A 25271-nucleotide genomic window follows, 5' to 3' on the forward strand; every position below is an offset into this window, starting at 1 on the left:
GTTTTATTAATACCTTACAGTTAAACAAGTTTTATAATTTCAAGAAGTTTTTTGATAACTCATAAATTATCTTAAAAGTAATTTGTAATTTATTCTCTCATAATTAAAATCTACATACTCAAATAAGTCGGAAATACTGTGAAATTCTGAACTAAGCAGATACAAAGCTCTAAGTTACATCAGTAAAACACCACAAACTTTGGAAATGGAACTCCCTCTAATTCAAAGTATTTGGATTAATATTTTTACGTGCTTCTCAGAAAAGGAAAACAATCCTATCAACTAGCAGTCTCATAAGCAGCTAAATTTCATGTCATTTGCAAATACTGTTTCATAATTTCTTAACTGCGTTTTTGCTTTCTCTTTAAAATTATAGTATTTAAATTTACTCTGTCTTACAAGGAGAGAGAAAACACTGATAATTAATTTCATATACTAACAAACCATGGTTCCAATATTTACAAACTTTTTGAAAACTGTTCCACAAATGCTTTAAACTACATCATTTTCTACAATTCAGACCCTCTCTAAAGGCAGTTATCGTTCTGTTACATTGTAAAGACTAAAGATGAGCAGCATCAAAGAAAAAGATGTTAAATCTTCTACCTTAATTAATGTTCCAATCTATATTTAATTTAATCTTAACAGTATTAATAGAGAACGAAAAAAAATCAACAAGATACTTACAGATTGAAATATCTAAGATTTTTGCAGTTCATTTGTTGAATCTGGCAGCTTGAAAGACAGTATCTTTCTTGTATTTGAAGTAATAGAAATAACCTCTTCCTCCCTGTGCAATGACATTTAAAACAGAACGTAAGTTTTTTTCGTTTATTCTCTTAATGGAATGTGGATTAGGGGCATATCTCCTAAACAATTATCTAAAAAAATACCTAAAAATTTCAAAATATCCAATTACTAAGGCAATACAGACAGAGACACACACAGAGACACATACACTCACAGGTATGCCTGTATGTATATATGTAAATATCTTTCTATATTTATAAGTAAATTTAGTCAAATATTATATATATATATATATATATTTAAAACAATAAATGGAAGAAAAAAATTCTATTTCTTCTTGGCTAGAAATAACATAAAAATATAAAGAGTGGATTACAAAGTGAAAATACTAAATTCTTCTTTAATCTCTGTGATAATACACGTCTGACCTTTGATCTTGCATTAAACTAGCTTTTTCTCTCACATTTTTTGCTAGTTAAGCTACTATTTGCCAAAATATGTAGGTAGTAAAAAATGTGATAGCTCATTAGCAGATGATTTACTATCTGCACATAGAGCCCAGTATGGATTCAATCTTGGCATCTGTGGCTAAATGCCATTTGGAACGCATTTGCACAAGGACATCTTGGAGGAAATGATTTTGTGTAAACTGAATGTATGCACTGTTTAAGAGAAATTATGGATCAGGATCACAGAATGGCAGTATAAATATATTTGATAATTGCTTACGATGTATTTGCAAATGCTGTTTCATTGAAAGCAGTAGTATTTGGCTCTATGTGTTGTCAGTTATTCTTGGCACTTCATAATTTCTTGGCAGAGTTTAAAGTCTGAGTGGAAAACAATTTAGAAAAGTGTCACATCAAATTGGAGAGAATTATCTAAACATAATCTAGTTAGAGCAAAAAGATGCAACAATTCAAAAATGTGGCAGCATAGCTCTCATTTAAGAACAAAATGATTTGCCCTCAATGGATTTTTGCTGCAAGCCAAGCCTTGCCCTGATGACAACAGTGCTTTACAAACAGAAACAGTATATGATACCAATACTTGAAGAAAATGTAAATGGAGAACTAGGAGAATAAAATCTGTGGAAATTAAAGTATACTAAGCATACACATATTAGGTTCAATGGAAGATGGCCAATTAGTAAGTTATTGAAAGAAATGTGTCTAATTCAAGAAAAAAGGAGAAATTTAACACTTCAACTTTTTTTTAAATTCCTATACTGGTTAATCTGTAGAATATTATGTTCTACAGTCTAAAAGGGCACTGAATGTTTGAATACTGGAATTAGATAGTGTTCTTGTTCGGATATTCAGAATTTTTGCAGCTCCATTTTCTCACCAGTAAAAGGGAGATAAAATTATTCCAATTTCATACTGTTTGAATAACTATTAAATGAGGAAATACATATAAAACTTAGCAACAGTGACTAATATTTGAATGTTCACCATGCCCCAGACATTCTGTTTTAAACACTTTATGGATGATTGTTCTGTTAATCATTATAAAAATGTTGAGATATATTCTCCTCTTGTTCCCATATTAATAATGAGTAATTGAGGCACAGAGAGGTTAAATAATATGTTCAGGGTCACAGGTAAATGATGGATCATGGATAATATCTAGGCTAGACTGTCTGGTCTCTGAACCACTGTACTGCTTATTATAATACATTATGGTTTTCTCAACTTTAGTATTTGGAGGACCTCAAATGAGATTGAAAACTAGGTTAAAATGCCTGCTATATAAAAGAAAACAACACCTAAACTTGTGATTTTTATTGAAAATACCAAAATTTCCTTTTGTTTGTTATTTTTCCTTAGTATTACCAGCTACTTAAAAATCTTGTAAAACAAAGTAAACAAATCTATGTTATCTTTGACTTTGTTTTGGGCCAGATATAGTATGCCTTATGCCATATCCGCTTGATTAAAATGCAATACAGAAAACAAAATTATACAATGAGAGTTTTGGATTTTGTTTCCTTTTAAAAGAAATCCCATTATTATTTAGTGAAATATAAACTTTCGAAAGAATTCTAAATTTAAGGTCTTTAGAGATTAAAAATAGCTTAGTTTCTATAGCATAGTTTGATATTTTAAGAAATGAAATTATAATCAATTAGCAACAGTGAAAAGAGGGATAAGTTAAATTTTAGGCTTATAGCTAAAATATTATTCTAATCTAAAAATGAAACAAACAAGTCTTATTAAGAAAAATACATTAACTTTTAGTTTCTCTTTTGCCTAATTAATTGGATAAAAACTTGGCTATTGTTAGTAGACAGTTTTCTATAACTCTTGTAATCTCACAGTTGAAAATCAGGACTTGCAGATAATAGCAGTAAAAGTAACCTATTTTGTCTCCCACTGTTCTTCCTCTGCATGAATGAACACTATAGCAATCCCATGATTCTCTGTTAACTAACAATGCCTTATCTTATGGTTTCTTAAATTGCAAACATGATTACTAACCTGTACTTAGCATATCTAGTTTTTGTAATATTCAAGCTTCTAATTCCGTTCAAAGTAATATATATCTTCTCCCCTGCTACCACAAGGTTCAGAGAAACGTATGAACTTCTTATTTTCCATTACAAGTAAGTACATATGCTATAACACAAGTATTGTGTTGATATGATAAACACAAATAACTGGTGGGTATAATCTATATATACTAAGGGCTCAAAATATTTCTCAAATTAATTAACATTTAAAGAAATACAAGCATGTTTAAAATTTAACCGGAAGTAATGAAATTAAACACAAAATGAGAGATAAAAATATAGTTTTCACTCACTAGAACCTTGATCATATACCATAAAATTGAATTTGACCTAAGGTAATAAAATTTCTCTTGAGAAAATGTGCAATAGTAATATAGTTTTAATAAAAAGGTCTCCCTAATATTAGGGATTATAACTTAAAAAATATTATCAAGTTTCTGTTTTAGTTATAAAAACTCAGCTTCAAATATATGAAAAAATGGAACTAGTTAATACTTGATTTACTTTTAAACTACAGGGTTTACAAAACCTTTATTGAGCACTGTAGCTGAAAATGCCATTTCACATTTACAGCTGTGATGGAAGTCTTTTATGATATTTATTCCACCATGGACACCCTCAGGTCATATTTCTTCTCCTGTCAAAAAAATATTTACTTTTATCATGAGCTTGTCCGTCTACCGTACTAAAATGGAACAAGTGAATGGTTTAGAAATCATGACGTCTCTGGTAACTATAATGGCCCTAGATATCTTGCAATTATTTTGTTATTAAAATATTTTTAAACCAAGTATTAATTCCAAAATATTGTGAGACAAGATAAGTGAAAGAAGAGAAACCTGAATTTGGAGGTAGTAAGTATTCTCTTGCTGATTGGTAAGACAATTTATCCTGACACTAGTCAGGTTTACAACCTAGTCTACACAAGTCATTTAACTGGCTCTTTGACAGTATTAGAATCACTACTATTACCCAGAATATTCACTTTATAAATTGTAAGTACAAGAAGACAGACTCTCTGGATGGAAATAGCTACTTGAAAGAGTGACCTTGAGAATACAGAAGGGTAACAACTTTGTGTGCTCTTGATCTAGATGAAGTCTATTTTTCAACACAGAAAATTAGGGAGAAACCTCAGCAAGGAGGAAAGGAAGAGAAGCTTAGCCAGCCAGGTGAGCCAAAGGAGCCTCATAACAGAACTATTGACAAATCTTGCCCTCTTTGCCTATTCATCCTGGCATGGCTCTGAAGAACAGATCCCATGCCTGATGTTTTAAACTTTGGTAAATTTATATGGCATAATATGAAGTGAAAAATTTGAAGGTACAAACTGCCAACAGGGTATTTCTCAAGGAAGAAAAATTTCAGTTTGAAGACATTCAGTGTTGTAGCTGACAATGTGTTTTAGAAATTCAAATCGTAGATAAATATAGTTTTAGGAAGACCAGAATGGTGAGTTTTTAAACTTATGCTTAATATTCTCTAACCTTTTAAAAAGTTTTGAAAAAAGAGTATTTCTGACTACAGTTAAATTTCAAAGTTAAAAGACTCCTGTTTGATCTATGTGCATTTTAGGATAATTTATTTCACCTTTTTTTTAGGTGAAAAAAAGGTGAAATAAATATTCCACAGTTATTCTGGTGGCTTACAAATTATATAAATTTTTTCTTTTTTGACATTTTCATCCAAAGTAGTCCTTTATATTCTACTGTACTTGTAACATGAATAACCCCCAGACTTCTTTATTTATTATGCTCAAAACAAGTATTTATAGTCATAGCTCTCTTAAATATAATCTGTCTTGCTGAGTTGTGAGGTCATTTGTCCAGCCATATACACATACAACACACAAGACTTTTCCTTCTTCTCCACCTTACATTCAATCTATCAATAAATTACATTGATTTAACCCTCCAAAGTCCTCTTTAATATACATTTCTCCTCTCCAAGTTAATTTTAATGCCTTAGATCAAGATCTCTTTGTTTCCTATTAAATAAAATCATTAAAAATTATCAAAGCACACAGGAAAAAAGAAAAACAGTGAACATTTCACAGAAGTGAATGAACGTCACAGCATATTTGGCAAAGAGTTCAGATTACCGTTACGCAAATTAAAGTACCTTTGAGTAGTTGCTTTGCATATGTTTATTTAGAAAAGAATAAAATAAAAATATATTGTAGTGATACTGATAGCCTTGGACACCACTGGTACACCAAATATTCTTTCAATTTACTTAAAATTTTGTGGAGCAACAGATTTGAAGAGTCATAAAAATTCAGATCTTTGAATGTAGTGAGCTCTTCTTTTCACTCAATAATATATTCCTAGGAAGTGTTCAAGATAGTCACTTATCAGTCTTATAAATGTGAAACGAGATAAACTACAGATAAAATGAAATTTTCAAAATAAAAAAGCATAATTTTTCTAGTAGTGTTTACAAATGAAAGATTAACGTTTACCTATGGATGAAACATAGGAAAAAAAAAAACAAGTATAACAGAAAACATAATTTTTGAAGCAGTGAATTCAAGATGCTAAAGTCCAAATTAGAATTTTTTCATGTTCTGAAACAGAATGCATAAAATTATATTTTTTTGCAAATTTTACTTTTCTATGAGTTGAATATTTGTTTTAAGAAATAATTACCAGTTAAATGCCTCTTCAACAAACATAACCCTCTCACGTATATTATGAACATCTGTCACTAGAAGAAATTAAACAATATTAAACTTACAGGAAAAGGTTATATTGATACCATGTGAATTTTCTTTACTAGTTAACTTAAAAATCCAATTTATAGGAAAAATAGGCACCTGAGAAAACGGAACATCCAGCCTGGTCCTTAACTTCCAGCACACACCCTCGGTAACCAGAGGCCACCCGTGATGAGGGACCAGAAAGGACCCTGGGGGTCGCAGAGTAACGACAACTTCGAAGGCTACAGGAAGGCCCTGGATATTGATTTTGCCTCCTGCAATATGTCGTCTGTCTGACTTAGATGACGATCATCCAGAAAGATGGTGATAAGTTCAAGGCGAAAACCAACCGCATATTTCGCAACTACAACATCAATTTCGCGGGGTGGAGGAGTTTGACGAGGACACAAAGGGCCTGGACAACCGGAATGTTAAGACGCTGGTCATCTGGCAAAGTGATGCCCTTGTGTCCGTGCAGAAAGGGGAAAAGAAGAACCGTGGCTCCAAGCAGCGAGTCGAGGGGAACAAGCAGTACCTGGAGCTGACGTGCAGAGACCGGGTGTCCGTCAAGCGGTCAAGGAGTAATGGCGGTGAGGGCGCCTACTGAGCATGCACTCCACACTCCCTGCGAAAAGTTCTGTACTGGCTTTGGGACGCCGCCGCCGGGACCCTCCCTCTCCTGGCAGAGCCCCTTAGAGCATCCGGATGGGTTTTAAAACAAACGAGTGAGTAACAGTGACAGACACATTCGTTACTTCCTTGAAAGCTGGCATTAAACGAAAAGACAAACAAAAATTTGTTTCTAATTATAAAACATTTGAAAGTTTATGTTCCACGACGGAACGGTGATTATTAAAATAGATACTAGTACATATATATATAATAAAATAGCAACTACTTATCTAAAATTATGTAGTATAACAAGAATATCAGGTGACATTGAATATGTCATTATATTTTCTTAAGTAAAAATTAGGTATGTCACATTCAATTATAATCAAATTTTTGTTGAAAAGAGACAGGATTTTTGAACGTGGTTGTTTGCGTGAGGCTGCCCCTTTTGCAACATAACCCTGTTAACAGTAAAAACTCTGACCAGTGCTCTGAGTTGGAGGACTTTACTATTCACGAGACCAGCTACATAATTTGCAGGCTCAGAAAAAAGTGAAACTGCAGAGCTTCTTGTTCAAAAGTTATTAAGAATTTCAGGATGGCAGAGCATGAAACCAAGCATGGGTCCCTTCTGAGGGCAGGGCCCTGTGTAACTGCAGTGGTCACATGCCCATGAAGCTGGCCCTGGCTGCTCTACATGTCTCCTATATTACTTTCATATCGTTGGGTGTTTTATGATTGTGTAATTCAGAGAAAAAAATTAAAGACATATTTTGCACTCTTTTAACAAATACTGAGCATCTTAGGTGGTATCAATCCTGAATCTGAAAATATATTCATAAATAAAAATTATGGTATTGAATATAATATGCTATTATTCACAATTCTAAGAGTACTCTTTCAAATATAACCACAAATATTCAATGGAACAGAAGCTGAGATAAAGGTTTAATATACAACATTAGCATCACCTAATAGAGCATTCTCTCAAGATTCTGGTCTTTTGTTCCTCGGGCCCATTCATATTGACAACACCTAGGCTTAATTCTAGGTATACTTTCTTCTTTTTCCCCTCTTTTTTTTTTTTCTCCTGTGTATGTATTTGCTGGTTTGCTTGCCTGCAGTAAGACTGATTAAGCCATTGAATCATTCTTAAGTTATATCCATTAGTGAGTGTTCTAGATCTGTTTCCTTTCTTACTTGAGAATTTCCCCCCAAATTATTTATAATGTAATGTTTGTATGAGATCTTTCTGAGACCTTGAATGGTTGGAATGTTTAAATTTGAATAAAATGTCTGGCTATATGTAAAATTCTAGGTTCAAATTAATTTTTATTAAATACATTAAAAATATTAATCCATTGTCAACTGGCATCCCAACGTTACTAATGAGAAATTTAGATTCTACTTCATTTCATGTGACTTACTACTTCTTTTTGACATTTTTTAGAACAATTTATATAGATTTTATGTCTTAGCATTTTATAACATTGCTTTTGGGGCAGTTTTTTTTTTTTTTTTTCTATTTCTTCTATTTAGTAATCAATCAATGGTCTTTTAATGTGAAGTCATTCATCCCTATTTAAATCTAGAAAATTTATCTCCATTATGTCTTCAAACACTTTATCTTCACTACTTATACTTATGTTTTCTCTTTATGATATTGCTTTCACCTGAATTTCAGCACATCCATTTTCATTCTTTATATTTTCACTTTCTTTTATATTATTTTATTTCAATATCTTTCTCAGTTTCACTCTTTTAGAGATCCTTAAATTGATATTCTGAGTTGTTAATCTGTTTTTTAGCTATATCCATTCTACTATGTATTCAATTTACTGTGTCTTATGGTCATTATATTTTATATAACAAATGTTACCGCTTGTTTTATCGGTATATCTTGATGTTATGTTAGACTAGTATTTTCCTTTATGTCTTTTATTATGCTTATTAAACTTGATTTACAGTTTTGCAACATCCATTTAAATTCTAAAAGTCTATGTCAGGGGTCACAAATTAAAGACTTCATATTTTTATAAACAAAATGTCATTGTAACACATCCATGCCCATTTATTTCTCTATTAGCTATGGCTGTTTTAGTTTAACAAGGGGAGAATTAAGTACTTGAGGTCACACAGCTCAAGAAATAAAAATACTCTCTCGCCATTTACAGAAAATGTTTGCTGATTCTTGTATATGTAATTCAACTTGCTCTTTTTCTTTTGAAGTAGTTGTGTTCATTTTTTCCTGAAAGTATTGGAAGTTACTCTGAGAATGAGTCTGAGGAGAGGCCAAAGGATGAAACTTGATTCTGTTCATTTATTTGCATATGTGTATCCAAAAATAGCACTATGTAACTGAAGCATTCTTTATCCCAGATGATGGAGGAATACCCTGCTGATAGCTCATGCTGAGTCCTTCTCTAAGAATTGTTCTCAACTGAAGGAGGAATACTTTGTCCTGCCCTCTTGCTTAATTCAGAACAACTTTGAAGGACTATCCCAGTTAGAGAGCTCTCTGTAGATTCTTAAAGGTAGCAAGTGTAACTGACCAATATTTCAAGTTCCACCATGCTCAATCTTTGCTTTCTTCAGTCCCTTATACAGTGGTGTGTCTTAGAGCTAATGAGAACTAATTTTTTTTCAAGATTTCTTAAAAAAAATTTCTGGAAGGGGGGTAATTGGGTTTATTTTCTTGTTTATTTTTAACAGAGGTACTGGGGATGAACCCAGGACCTTCTGCATGCTATGCATGCACTCTGCCACTGAGAGCAAATTTTTAATATTCAATAATTTTGCAAACTAGTTGTCAAACCATTGCTAGATAAGGGGAAAAAAAGCCATAGTAGAATTATTTAAATCATAGAAATCAGCAAATGTATAACAGGGTTTTATTTTTCCCAAGAGAGCTGAGGATACCATTATACCAGCATGCCATTGCTTACAGATGCGGTTCCCTAGAGCACCCCCTAGTAAACTTCCTTCATGCAACTCTCCATTTCACAGTCAGGTTCCTGGGACAGTGATCTTAAGAGAAATGGGGCCAGAAGAGGTTCGAGGAAGCAAACCCCACGTGAAATTTTGTAGCTGGATCACGCAACACCTGGATGGCAATGAGAGCTCCATTATTGTTATCAAGGAGAATAACAATAACCCTGGGATAATGTAGTGCTGATATTGTAACACTTACCACTGGTGGTGAACTGGAATTGAATGCCAGTAGGAGAAAATGCACTGATACAATATCTCTAATATTAGAGTGGCTCAAGTAGTAGTAGTTATAAGACAATGCAATTAAATGCCTTTACCTTGGTGAGAAAGATGAATTTAAAAAAGAGGGAGGTGATTAATCACCAGTTTAAGGCAAAGTCATAAGATTAAGGAGCTTCTTTTGTAGCATAAAGAGACTCTTATCTATTAGAGCCAAAAGCAGAAAAAGCTAGGGATCAGGCCCAAAACTTAATTATAACGAAAGCAGAGATCCAGAGAATGTTGAATTCTCAATTCTGGCAATTGTTTATGCCAACTCAGGGACCTTGTTGAAAAAGAGTGATACTCTTTGACCTGAGACAGGGATATCTGACTCAACACATCAAAGAACCTTGAAACTCCAGATCCATCCCTTTGGACCTGCAGAAGTGTATCATTGTTCTTTCATCAAGGCGAGAAATTTCCTCTTTCCTTGAAGAGTATGCAGAAGGCTCTGGCTTATAAAACAACACCAGCCTTCTTCAGAATCTACACATACTTTTCTTTCTGAATACCAGAACAATAACTGGAATAAAATCACAAACTATCTCATTTGGGGAAGTACTGAGTCTCCTTTGAATGTCAGGTACTATACCACAAGGGAGCTTTGGATCTATCAATTAGTATTAGCAGGAAGCAAGACAGTATGTATGAGATAGGATCCTGAAGATGCAGAACTGAAAGACGATGAGACATCAACCTGAAAAAAGAGAAAGTTTGTCGTCTGGGAGGATGCTCATGTAAGAGAAGATTTAATATACTGGCAAGGTCCTCATGATGCAGTATTAATATTAATACTAGGTTGGATTTTGGAAACATGAAAAATGTGATAGCCCACACAAATTGAAGGAGAGCTTGCAGAAATGCCACAGCTAACCATGTAGTTATAAATCAAAAGATTCAGAAAAATGAGAATGAGAGAATGGGTATGTTATGTGAAGCCAAAAAAAAAAAAAAAAAAAAAAAAACACCACCAGGTGACTATGTTCCATGGCAGATCCAGAGCTCACTTCTTCTACCATAGTGTTAAGGAAAGTGCTATTGAGAAAGGTTTTAGGCCAGGCTGATAATAGGAGATGCTATTACAGAACTGTGTTCCCTGCTACCAATGCAGATGATAATATTCCAAAATAATACAAGTCAGATATTAGCCCTTAACCATCAGATTAAAGATGAATAAATATATTTTAATAAATGGCAAGGATGGATCAGTAGCTTGAGATGTCTAACTTTGAATAAAGTATCCCTGGGGCCAAGAAAAAATGGGCAACCAACAAAAGGGTTTTGCTCAATCTATAAAACACAAGGAAATAGAGAATCAGGCATGTAACCCAATAAAAAGTCATAGCTACTTGCTCATTATCTGGAACTGGGTTTTTGGGGATTTTGGTGGTTTGTTTTTGCTTAGGAACCACTTGAAGGAGAGGATTTTCAGTTGACCATCTTCATTCACACTTAGACCTGATTGAGATAATGAGATCCTGAACTTCAAGCCTGAGCATGATCCCATAATAGGATGATGCTTCTGGAGAGGAGGGTATCATGGAGGGTATGGAGGGCTGTGTGTAGTGTGCATGTGGCAGGTGTGTGAATTGTCATAGTTGACTTCAGAAGATTCTAAGTTTCCTAAAACTGCATTTCCTATCATACACAGTCTTCCAGGACATGTGCCTTCTGTCATCAAAAGGTGGAGTTCATGCCTTGCTCCTTTGAAACTTTTGTGATAGACTCAACTAATAGAGTATGACAGAAGTTGCACAGTGTGACTTTGAAATCTAGACCAAAAACAATATAGTTGACCCTTGAACAACACTGGTTTGAACTCTACAGGTCCACTTATGTGAAGATTTTTTCCAATAGTATTACAGGACTACACGATCCACTGTCGGTTGAATCCACAGATGCGGGATCGTAAATACAGAGGAACAGAACATAAATATAATGAGGTCAGACTCTAAGTTATACAAGAATATGGACCACAAGGAGTTGTCCCTAACCGCTGCTTTGTTCAAGGTCAACTGTACATCTTAAGCTTCTTTCTCTCTCTAGAAATACTTGCCCTTACAATCCAGATGCTGTGATTTTAACAAGCTCAGATCATACAGTTCTTGCAGAAGAACCAGGGCTATTGCCCCTCACATTTGGCTGAATCCCAAGCTGAGAATCATCCCCAACTTGCTAGCCCAATGATTGAGCCAGCCTGAAATCAGATTCTCCAGCCCTCAGTCAAGCCACTCCAGTTGATGCTGCCTTGAACAGAGAAAAGTCTTTCCCACCAAGCTCCATGTAAAATGGAGCTTCATCAGAAAAAGGAATGACTTTTTTCAAGCAAATAAGTTTGATTACTATAACTTTGTAGCACATCTTGTAATTACCTAGTAGTAATCCTCCAACTGTATTCTTTATTGTGATTATTTTGACCATTGAAATTCATTTCCATATAAATTTTAGAATACGGTTGAAAAAAAATACAAGAAGAAAACCTTCTGAAAATTTGATTCAACTTGCAGTGAATTTAAAGATTCATTTTGGGAAGAACTGACATTAAGTATATGGAGTCATCTAATACATGTGCACATGTACATTTAGGAATTTAATATCTCTAATGAATTTGCCCCCTTATTTTTATGCTATGTCCCTTTTCATCTATGACACTATTTACTGAATTGAAGACTACATTATCTGAGATTAATAGAGCCACTCCAACTTTCTCAAGTTTATTTTTATCCCCTGTTGTTTCTGATGAGAACCAAGTCACCATTCACATTACTGCTACATTGTATAAGATGCACATTTTTTTCTTAGACTGACTTTGGTTTCATTAGCCTGACCACATGTTGGAGCTGTAGTTTTCATTCATCTATCCTGCCTGGGGTTTATTTAGATGCCTGATTTGTAGATTTAGATTTTTTTCAATGAACTGGGAAAATGTCCAGCCATTGTTTCTTCAAATATTTTAATTCTGTCTCATCCTCCCCCACTCTCTTTCTAAGACTAATCATTATGTCTGTTTAAGAAATGATATTGTTTTAGAGATTGCTGAGGCTATATTTATACTTTTCATTCTTTCTGTCCTTCACATTAGTTAATATCTATATTTTGTCTTTATACTGAGATTTTTCTGCAGTGCCAAATATGCTGATAAGTTTATCAAGTGAATTTTATTATTCCACATATTTTACTTTCAATCACAAAATTTCCATTTAGCTCTTTATAGTATCCATTATAACTCTCTCCCTTTTGTTCACTGATTATGTTTATCATTTCAATTAAGTCCTTGATTATAGTTTTAATAGCTAGTTTTAGTCTTTTCCTTCTAGCTCAGGATCAGGGTAGTTTTGTGGTCTCTTATCTATGACAGATTTTTCTCTTTATTGTAGGCCACGTTTCTTGCTTCTTTGAAGTCAAATGCTTTTTCAAAAAAATATGCTAGACATTGTAGATGATAGATCATAGGGAGTCTGGATTATGTTATATTTTTAAATGATCTTGACCATTATTTTGGCAAGCAGCTAAATTACTGGCAGATCGTTTTAATACTTTGGGCTTGGTTTTATTATTTATAAGATCTATTTTGGTATTGTACCTTAGTCTTAGCATTTAGACTTTTTCCTAATCATGCTCCTTTCACCTAAAGTGTGGCTTTTATGGGATCTCACTTGAATATTTGAACTCAGGGAGGTCTCTGCATTCTAGCTGACCCAGAACTCCAACACTTCCCAGACCTGTGTGAATTTTGAGAGCTCTGTTCAGCTTCTAGCCACACAATAACCACTTTTGATGTGGTCCCATGGGGTTTCCCTTTGTGTGCCCAGCCCAGCACTGAGCCAAGGATCTGTGAGGAACCCATATGCAGACTTTTGATGTCCCTGTCTTATCAGTTTCAATCTCTCTGGTTCCTTCCCTCAAATTTTTTTGCTGTGTTAAGAAACTTGAAATTCCAAGGTGTGTCTTTCAGTTAAGCCTGAGTGTAATGATCTGCTTGAACTTCACCTCCTCGCATTAGTCTAAAAAGAGTATACCTAGGCAGAAAATCAGGGGCTTATCAGGGCTCTGCCCATTACTCTCCTTCTGTCAAACATCAGTGTTCTGCACTACTTATTAACATCTGAAAATAATTGTGTCATATATTTGGTCCATTTTTATGGTTGCTTATGGTGAAAATAATGACCAGATCTTTGTCAATGGGTTAGACTTATACTGCACTAGAGTTGGCTCTAAATCCAAAAGTAGAATTTATGGTGCAAACCTGATATGGAAAGTCAGTACCATGAATTGAATCTGATCTCTCAAAGCACTGACCACCATAGTCGACACTGAAATTAGATGTGGGCTGAAAGGCTATCTCATGGGCCACCAACAGCATCTGCTGCAACCTGCTTTTAATATTCTAAGGTTTTTTTGTTTCTTTTTTTTTTTTAACACCTTAATAGTCTTCTGTTATCTGCTATCCCATTCTCTGCCTTTCTGGGTTAATGCCTTTTTGATTCCTTTAATTTTATCTTACTGGGTGTTTTGAAGTGAAGGAGAAACTGCTGCTTAACTAGAGATATCAAAGAAGTTTACCTTATAGCCTGTTTTGAGAAAGATCCCTACAGCATATATCTGCAAGGTTATGAAACAACATTATATTCAAATGCAATAATTATCAAACACTAGTATTTACAATCTAGGTTCTATTGTCTAAAATATCAAGTAATTCCTTCAATTTGCTCACACACATAACCTGAACGTATATTACCTTTCAGAATCCAAATACACAGAAAATAATTTAGAAGTGATGACACCAGTGAACTTATCTGTCTGGAAATATAGTGCCTTTTTTTATAAAAGTAAATGTAAATTCAAAATAAAGTCCAACCAAATATATATAAAAGTTTTTAAATGATCATTATAATTGTTTTATATAAAAATATGCTTTGTAAATATTATATTAATACAAAATTATTTAGGATGAGAAATGCTATTTTTGCTTAAAATTATTATGGCCTAGTTCATAGCACTATAAAAGAAAAGCATTTTTTCAGAAGTATACAGTATACTTCTATGAGTTGTAAGGTTAAATTTAAGGAAATTATTTGTATTTATTGCTATATATCTGACACTGTACATTGTGTTAAGTATCCACTGGGGATATTTTTTTTTTTTTACTTTTTTTTTTTAGAACCGAGAAAATGTCTCAGGGGGAAATGCCAAGCTTTCTCTCTTCAACTGACAAAAAATTTAATGACAACAGCTGTTAAATTTTTTTAAAAAAAACATGTTTTATATCAAGCCCTATCAAATAGACAATTTTAATAGAATGTTTACTGTTACTTTTGTTTTCAAAAGCCATAAAACTCATATAATATGAAGTAAAACAAAAGAATTGTATTGCTACCAAAACAATGAATAATTTTACTGAACTGTCTTGTTAAATATCTTGGGCTTGACACATTGTTGGTTATGATGACAGGTTACATGGAATTACAATACATGCTCACTTGGCTGGTATTACATATCATCAGAGTGTTTCACGCAAGAGAATGTTAAAAATTCATGCTGAACTAAATTTTGTATGGAAAGGAATCTATTAAGAGCTGCACTGCCATTTCCAATATGTGGTAATGCTATTAATTATGAAAACACACATAATATAATCTCATTTTGCTAAGGATTTCAAGATACTAAGCAATCCCTTACGTATTGTTGCAGATTGGGTTCCCCAGGTAGCAAACTCTGAGATGGAGAAGAACATACAGAAATCTACAGAGAATAATTCTTAGCAAGAATTTCCGAAGGGGAAGAGAAAGAAGCAGGATTGGGTCATGGGGGAAGTTAGGTTCTGATGTAGTCTTAACAGAAACCTCAGCCTGTTTCAAGGTGGCTCTTGAAACAAGCCTATCTTCATATTTTGAAGGCACTTCCCTCTAACTTGCCTTTAGAACACCAACTTCACATCACTTGAAACTGTCTGTAGGAAGCATAATAAGAAATTTGAAAAGAGGTTTGTTAGAAAGTCTTTTCAACTTCAGGTTGATGCATCAAATCTACATATGTTCCATTCTGGGATACTAATGTGTTTGCAAAACTTCCTTCGTCTGCCTTGTTGGAAACACATATTTTTGTGTTTGGGAAACAGGCCTATCTGCATATCCTAAAAGGACTCACCCTTAGAACACCAACTTCACCTAACTTGAAAATGTCTCTAGGAAGCATAGTAAGAAAGGTGAAAAGAATGTTGTTAGAAAGCCTATTCAGTTTGGGGCTAGATGCACCAAATCTTTGACACATGTTCCATTTTGTGAACATAATTGGTCTGGAAAGATTCCTTCATCTGCCTTGTTGGAAAGGCACTCAAGGGTAGTCCTAAACTGGAGCGAGAGGGCTAGCCCTTCATATACTCTCATCTAAAGTGATATTGTTTGTGGGCTGGCTCAGAAAGGCAACATTATAACTAAAAGCAAAAGTTTTTTCTTTAGGTGAGGCAAATGCAGAAAAGATCTTACAGCTAGGAACATCTGTTGGGAGTGCTCCAAGGAATTGATGGGGGGATGAATGTTAAGTATTTTATTTCTGAAGGGGAGTACAAAATCCACCACAGTTTATACTTTCCACTACACTAGGAGTAGACCTTATATGAATTCCAGGGTTTTGGTGTGCTTATCTCTGGAAGGCAACATAAAATAGGAAGACTAGTGGGACAATTGTATCCCCTGCTACTGCAACTGGACTCTGGACCGTAACTGCTACGCTTTATCTCTCATTATCTCCCTCCCTGTCATCCAATCTTGACAAAATCAAGTAGCAATTCTGCTGGCATAAGTGGCTTCACTGGTGGTAGGATTCAGACTCTCATTTATCAGTCAAAAAATATAATATTGGTAGCATGTCCAGCTGGTCCTGGTCTTTTTGGATGATGTCAAGACAGAAGGTAGAAGAAACAACATAGCCCTGGGCAAGATAGTAAATGAATACTGAGGTCTGTTCCAAGTAAATACAAACTGTTTCAGCTCCTCTGTTCTGATAGAAATGGAAAATAACCAATTTGCCAGATCAGTGGCTGCATACCATGTACCAGAGGCCATGTTAATTTTCTCCAGCAAAGATATCACATCTGGCAGAGAAGCTACAATTGAGTTATTACCTGGTTGAGTCTGCAGTTATCCACTGTCTGTCCTTAGGTTCCATCTGCTTTTTTATTGAGCCAGATGGTTCAAATGGAGATATGATGAATCCTTGGATCCTTTAGATCTTTAAGAGTTGTACTAATTTCTGCCATTTCCCATGGGGTTCAGTATTGTTTAAATTTATTTTATTGGCTGGGGGCAAGTATGTTTTTTAATATCCATATTTATTAATTTTGTCCTGAAAGCAAACATGAGGTTTCTATATTAGCAATCAGTACTTACTACGGCAATAACAGCACTGATATCCTGGACCCTAATCCTCCTTGGGCAGATGTCACCTGCACATTTACAGGAGAAGAGCCCTGAAATTATGTGTCTGGGAGTTTATATAGGAACTTTTGACACCACCCCCACTGCACTCCCCAAGCCTCCACCCCTGAAAGAGGGAGGCAAACCTTCCTCAAAATGTAAGCAAATCCTCTCTTAGAAAAGCATGCTGTTTTTACAGCGTTTTGGAATATCAGCGAATGCTTTAGGGGTTTATTACCTTTAAAATGCAATAACACAACTATAGATATAACACCCTGAGAATGTGAAGAGCAAATAGTTCTGGAGGAAATGGCACATTCTCTGTCTTTATAGCATGTCAATTTTCTTTGCTCCAAAACTCCTGACAATGCAGAAATATGAAAATATCTTTCCCCACAGAAGGTGATAGTTTTAGAAGCTTGCACTTGGGTTTCACTATGATAGCTCTTACCTTGCAAGGCAAGGCACAAACAGAAGATTCTTCCAATTACCTAGAGTGTCTATTTCCATTAGTATCTATTTGGGGAGTGGAGAAATAGCTACCTGACGGCTTTGCAGGCCCAGCAGCCCCACTGTGAGCCCAACCCACAGGGCTGATACGCTCAAATATCCATTTGCCTCATATGCCCCCTCGCTAACAGGGGCCCGCCATGGTATTCTGGCCTGCTGCATACAGTGATAAGTCTGTGTCTGATACACACTTTACAGGCGAAAAGCACTATTGCTATTACTAGACTGCATTCTCAGTATGCAGACTGTAGCTCCCAAGAAACTTTAGACTTTAAAACTCTAGGGGTTTTGGGGGAGGTTTACTAAGGTTATTTTTCTACTTCTTGACATTTTCACATGAGACTTTTCTCTTTACTAATAATTATGGAACATAAACATCTAACTCTCTTCCAAGTCTCTGCCCAGCCCTCCTGCCCCAAACACACAAAGTGCACACATATCCACACACCCCTAGATTCACTTCTCCCACCCCCAGATCCAATCGAGCTATAGATTTAATTTTTAAAACATCACTAAGCACTATGTGCATCATTATAAGGATGTACATATTTACAACTAATTTACTTAATGTTCTATGTTTGTTACAAAGCCTTTCTTATATAACTTTTGTTTTCTCTTGAATTACTGGTGCACTGTTTTTTTACATTTGCTGATTTAAAAATCCTTCTTTCACTTTTTAATGTAATTTTTGTGTGATTTTATTATAATGAAATGTACTATAATGAATATTATATTTGATATAATGAAATGTAGTCCTAGGAATTATTATTTAAATAATATCACAACAATTTGGATCCCATTTTTCAGAGACGTTATTTGCTCACAATTTAGTGTATATTCTTATAGAATTGTTCTCATGCACATATGCATATATGTGAAATGCGTATTTCTTGTATATCAAAATCCGATAATACTAATTAATATGTAAACAGAAGTAACACAGCATAATGATTGCAGGTATAATTCTGGAGGCAGAATACTTAGTTTTAAATTATAGTCCCGCTTTCTTCACATATTAAATAATGTAATAATAACTACCTTATAGCTTTGAAATATATATTTGTTAATTTATATATACATTATATAAGTTTTTGCTAATCTATTATCCTTTGTGCTTACTTTGGTAGTATCATGGACAACTTTTTGTGTCAAAATATATAAATGTACCTAAAAGTAAATAATATGACTGCGTCATCTTGCAAACCCCCCAAATCAAATAACATTCACATAAAAATTGTCAGGAAATTATATAAAATCAAAGAAATGCCACCTTTGAGATACTTCGGTTTTCTCTGTGAAAGGCACATAATCCATTGTTGAAGAAGCACTCTCTTTTCTGATAATGAGTCAACAAAGTTACTGATGGATTGTGCTACATGGGTAACAAAGAGCATTTGTGAGGCAAATGTTACAAGTTCAAGTTTCACATTATTAATTATTATCATTCATATTAAGGCATATGGGGCCATATCACAGTATAAGTTAATCTCCACTAAAATAAAATAATACGGATTTGGAGAACTGAGGTAGATATTTAAGATAAACATTGCCTCTCTAAGACACCTGACTCAAGCCCCATTGCATCTGATGCATTGTAGAGCCAGGGATGTGACAGTTTGCACCACAACCTAAATTTGTTATGAAACAGAACCAACACTTTCTGAGAAAGAGAGAGAAAGAGTGAAAGAGAGATTTATAAGATTTTTTTTTTACTGCAGCACTTCATTTTCCTCACATAATGACATGATTCTCACATGACAGTAGAAAACTAAAATTTGTTGTCATCTCTTAAAGAACTTGGAATTGTGTACAAATTACATAAATTTAAAAATAAATAAATTTACAGGTGTAAATGCCAACCCTCTTCCAATTCAAGGCAAGTAACAACAACTTCTGGTTAGAAAAGATCAGGTAACATGTTATCTTATATAGAAATTATAAAGAATTGGCTCACATGATTTTGAAGGCTGGGAAATCCCACAATCTGCCATCTGCAAGGCAGAGACCCAGGAAAGCCAGCGGTGTTGTTCCAGCCCAAGTCTGAAGGCCTAAGAACCAGGAACACTAATGCTGCAATTCCCAGTTCAAGGGCAACACAAGAGTAATTTTATAGCTCAAGCAGTCAAAGAGTGGAGTCTCCCTCCATGTGCCTTTTTATTATAATCAGACTCTCAATGGATTGGAAGATGCCCACCTATTTTGGGAAGGGCATCTGCTTTATTCAGTCTACCAATTCAAATAATCTCACTCGGAAACACCCTCACACACACCCAAGAAATAATGTTTGACTAAATGTCTGAGCACCCCATGACCCAAGCATGTTGACACATGTACTTATCAATTACAGTAGCCTTCTAAGAGAGTACAAGCTGTCTTCAAAGTCCAAAGAGATGCACCGTAACCTCTGCTTTATTCATAGAGGTAGAAGATGCCATGTTCCGCACCTTCTCCTTTACCTTAATACGACTTCTTGTCATGGTCCAAATCACTGAACTCTTGAAAATCCCCATGTGAGAAAGCCGAATCTTTGAAAGGTTTCTTTCTCTTCCTAGCATGCATGTTTCTCATTAGGGCATCGAGTGTACTTTTTACTTCCTGTTCTTTAGGTACAATTAGCATGATGTCAGGCATGAATACAGTGGACCAGTGTGAGTTATGTGGAATGTCAAAATGATCAAGGTCCTTTTGAACTCTCTTGTGACAGAGCAAGACAGTTAACATAATTCTGGTGCAAAATATATGTAAATTGCTGTTCTTATGTGCATAAGAACGGATTTTTATCTTCTTTACTAATGGAGATTGAAACTAATGCACTATCTAGATCAATAACCTATAAAAATTTCCAAAAGCTGTATTTTCCCCCAGTACAGATACTGTAAAAGCTGTGATGGGGGACTACTGCTTGGTTGAGTTATAATTGGGACCACTATTTGGTTAAGTTTTCTGGCATCGTTTGCCACTTTGGGCTGGGGTGGAAATTGGAAATTAATGTGGATGGGACGAGAATCACTATTCATATATTCTTAATTTTTCAAAGGTGGAGAGTTTGGGGGGTTTAGTTTCCAACTACACCCTTTCTTTCACTAATGACCCTTAAATTAAAGGCCAGTGGACCCAAGTGAGAGCTCTGTCAATTATTAAACGTATCTCCCATAAGTTGTGACTTTAGAATAAGGGGAATGAAAGAGAGTGAGAGCTTGTCGTCATCTTATTTACTGAAACGCTGAGATTCACATGCTAAGACTACATTTATCTTTTAGTTTCCACCTACTTCCTGCCAGCAAAGTCCATTACTTATCCGCAGGCATCAGTGTCACCTCGGGGCTTTTGCCCTACAAACTTTTGCCTGTAGGTGTAAGTGTTTCTCCTCCCTGCCTCCAACCATGTAAATTACTCTGATAAATGAGAATAAACCATTTTGGAAAAATTGGGGAGATATTTATTGTCCTTATGTGTAGTGATGTTTCAGGGTCATTTTCAAAGAAACCTTGCCTCCATTCCAGTCTATGGACTCTGGGCTTAAGAACTGCTCAGAGCTAGAAACTGGGTGAGGAAGCATGATTTTCCATTTTGACAGTTGACATGATTTTCACCAGGTTTTGACTTGATCCTCCTGTTCTAAAATTTAAGGAACAATCAGGTCACCTGTTACTTTTCTTACTCTTGGGACACTGTGGCCCATCACCACATATCCCCTAGACATAAGGACCCTGGCTGCCACTTAGCTCTTGTGGTTCAATAAAATAATTATTTCTGCCTTGTATGTGATGTTTAATTGTCATTATCTGGCCTTTGTTATTCAAGAATCTTCTCATTCCCATTAACAAAAAAACCCAGTTTCATGGCTGTCAACGTGAATGTTGACTTAGCTATTCAACTTAGCTACTCAAAGATGTTGGTACACCCACACTAGTGTATTCTTTTTTGCAATAATAAAGTGAAAGTCTCCTTAGCCCTTTGAGGGGAATATTATCCATTTGTATATGCCCTGGTTTTATGTAATAAAGTTTTTTTTGACCACACCACATCCCTGTGCATCCTGATATCTCTCTCACACTCTACAGGACAGTCTGGGTTTGGGCATCTCTACTTCATAATTTTTGGCCATTGACATACAAAACTTCAAAGAATCGTCCCACCAGCGTATTATGACCATCTAATGCTATTCTTGCCAAGATCTTAAATCCCATGCTACGCTGCTATTTCAACAAGCTTTTCTTTATCCTGCCTTGTATTCTACTTCCTGGCCCAATACCCTCAAGATTCACTCCCATATGTGTTATTACTCAGGTACTACAATTAATGTAATTGGTAAGTTCTTTCTTCCTAGAGCAATAACTGTATTACCCAACTCAGAATATTCTGTGACCTCACCTTTGTTAGTGATAGGGAGGCAATTAGGGGAAGACGAGGATAATCATCAACACATTGTAAAGTAGTGCCCACATAGATGAGGTTTTTAATTTGTTTGTTTGGTTTTTCCTTTCCTCCCTCCCTTGTTTCCTCCCTTCCTCCTTTCCTCTCTTCCTTCTTTCCTCTTTCCTTCCTTCCTTCTTTCCTTTCCTTTTCTTTTCTTCCTTCCTTCCTTTCTCTCTCTCTCTTCCTTCCTTCCTCATTTTCTTCCTTTCTTTCTCTTTCTTTCTTCCTTTCTTCCTTCCCTCCTTCCTTCCTTCCTTCCTTCCTTCCTTCCTTTCTTTCTTTCTTTCTTTCTTTCTTCCTTTCTTTCTTTCTTTCTTTCTTTCTTTCTTTCTTTCTTTCTTTCTTTCTTTCTTTCTTTCTTTCTTTCTTTCTTTCTTTCTTTCTTTCCTTCCTTCCTTCCTTCCTTCCTTCCTTCCTTCTTTCCTTCCTTCCTTCCTTCCTTTCTTTTCTTTCTTTCTTTCCTTCCTTAATATCCAAAGACATCTCTCCCCTATGGAGACAGGCTGCATATGCTGGCCCAGAGAGAGGTTTTAGGACAATCTGGTGTTTAAGGTTCTCATATGCATCTATTCAAATGTCCTCATCTTGGGTCTCAGAGACTCACTCATTACCAATCAGGGCACTGACTTTGACACAAAAAGCAGCCATATATCACTTCTGCTTTCATGAAATGCCCAGAGTCAAGAGTTAGCTAACCTAAAGCTGTTATTTTCTTTTTCCAGGCTTAAAAAGCATTTTAAAAAATGCCACTGACTCTATAATCCTTATGATCATTATTTCTCCCAAATGTTAGAGCAATGATTCTCAAACATTAGTTGAGCATCAGTGTCCTCTGGAGAACTTATCAAAATACAAGTTGCTAGTCCCTAAAACTCCAAATTTCTTATTCAGTAGGTCTGGAATGGATCTAAGGAATATCATTTTGAACAAATTTCCAAGTTCAGGCTTGGTCCACACCTCAAGAAATACAGTGATACAACTTCTACATAGCCCAGGGTTTTCCCTTTTGCTTGTACTTAGTTCTAACTCACCACAGGTGAAGTCCTTAGTTGCTGAGATGCTACAATATCATTCAATTGACATGGCACCCTTTCTTGCTATCCAGCCATGGATAGATTCTCTTCCAGACTTTCATCCCAGAAATCTGCTTCCTGCAACCATTCCTGATAACAATTCTCTTAAGTTTGAATTTCCTCGAAAGCAGAACTTACAATAAAGTGCTAGTTACAGATTGTTTGAGAGGCGGTCACAGAGATAAAGGTTAGAAAGTCAGGAGAGAGATTCAGGGAAGGAGAAAAAGAAAACAATGACTTGTTATCTATAAAGAATAAGAAATGGCAAATATGTAATATAATATTAAGTTAATATGGCTAATTAGTCATATTGGTCATATTAGTCATGGCTGTATTAGTCAGCGTTGTCCAGAGAAACAGAACCAACAGAATGGAAATATAGAGAGAGGGAGAAAAATATTTATTACAAGGAAGTGGTTCATGCAATTATGGTGGCTGAAAAATCCCAAGATCCACAATCAGCAAGCTAGAGACCCAGGCTTCAACATAAAGGCTGGTAACCTTGAGACTCGGGAAGAACCAGTCTTTCAGTTTGAGTCCAAGAGAAAGAAAGAAACCGTAGCTCAGCTTGAAGGCCATCAGCAGCAGGAAATTCCCTCCCATTCCTGAGAAAGTTTGCCTTTTTGTTCTATTCAAGCTTTCAGCTGATTGAATTAGGGAGGGGCAATCCACTTTACTCAGTCTACTGATTCAAATGTTAGTCTCATCGAGAAACACCTTCATAGACTTACCTAGAATAACATGTGGGCAAATGCCTGGGCACTCTGTAGCTCACTGAATTAATTATATTAATGATTTTGAACCATGTTGGCCCACTGCTTGATTCTGACATATTGTTTTAGAACATACTGTTGAAAGTAATTACATAATTAGCTGAGGAATGTTGCATTTGCATTCAAATATAGGTATAATTTAACAATAATCTCCTTTGTATTTTCTTTATCCACTATTGATAGCAAGATTTCACTAACCATATAGAATTGATTATTTTTCCTCTTTTTATCTTGTTTCTTGAAAAATGTCCATAATATAAGGGTTAAATCCTTTTAGATATTTATCAGAACTCACCTTAATACAAGGTAAATAAGATATCTCTTTATTGGTAAGTGCTGTTTAGAATTTTAATGTATTGAATGTTTATTGAGCCAGTTAAGTTTCATATTTTATCTTCTCTTGAAGTTTTTCATCTCTGTTCCATAAATTTTACATGTAATATTTCGATCATGGTCCACATATTTCTCTTATGAACCCCTGTTATTGTTTGCATGTTTTCATTAGTAAACATATAAGTTTTAGAAGTCTTTTAAAAAAAACATAGGAAGAAAATAAATCTATTAATATTTAATCACTTAAAGAACCACTGGGATAGCTGTGTAACCAGGTTGGTGATTATGGGCACACTGACCTCAGAACTGGTCCTCTGACGGTGCTGACAGTACCACTGCAGAGCCTGGGATACCACACACGGTGCCACCACCACCACCTGCAGAGTACAAAGAAGCTGCTTATGACACTGCTGTTCTTGAGACAAGAATACAGATGCGGCTGTCGGTGCCACTAGCTCTTCTACAAGGAATTTTCTGTCCCTTCTTTTCTTAATTTTTATATTTTTATTATAAAATATCTGACACCTATAGGAAAGAATATGTAACGGGTATGAAAGGTAAGGGGCAAAGAACCCAGTGAACATCCATGCACCTTATGTCTAACTTCAATAAAACACCAATTCAACTGATGTTCTATCATTTGTTGATTTTTATCATTTGAATAATATAGGATATTTTCAATCTGGCATTGTATCAACACTGTAAATAAATTATGACCCATAAAATTTTTTAAATCCATCAAATTTATTGCCACATTTACAAAGCTCAAAAACATACAGGAAAAATAAATACATATGTATGTACATTTTTTTAGACATGCATATATATTTCATAAAATATAAAGGGAAGCTACCTAATATATCTATCAGCCACATACAGCTCTTGAGCACTTGGCATATGTGAAGTTTGAACTGTGATGCGCTT

General features: G+C 35.0%; 1 pseudogene; it reads left to right on the plus strand.

Annotated features, from left to right (window-relative positions):
- The first annotated feature begins 6149 nt into the window (after positions 1–6149).
- LOC105087097 (retinol-binding protein 2-like) lies at positions 6150–6732 on the plus strand (annotated as a pseudogene).
- The last annotated feature ends 18539 nt before the right edge of the window (positions 6733–25271 follow it).

Source organism: Camelus dromedarius, chromosome 1, assembly GCF_036321535.1.
Source record: "Camelus dromedarius isolate mCamDro1 chromosome 1, mCamDro1.pat, whole genome shotgun sequence".
Lineage (NCBI taxonomy): Eukaryota > Metazoa > Chordata > Mammalia > Artiodactyla > Camelidae > Camelus > Camelus dromedarius.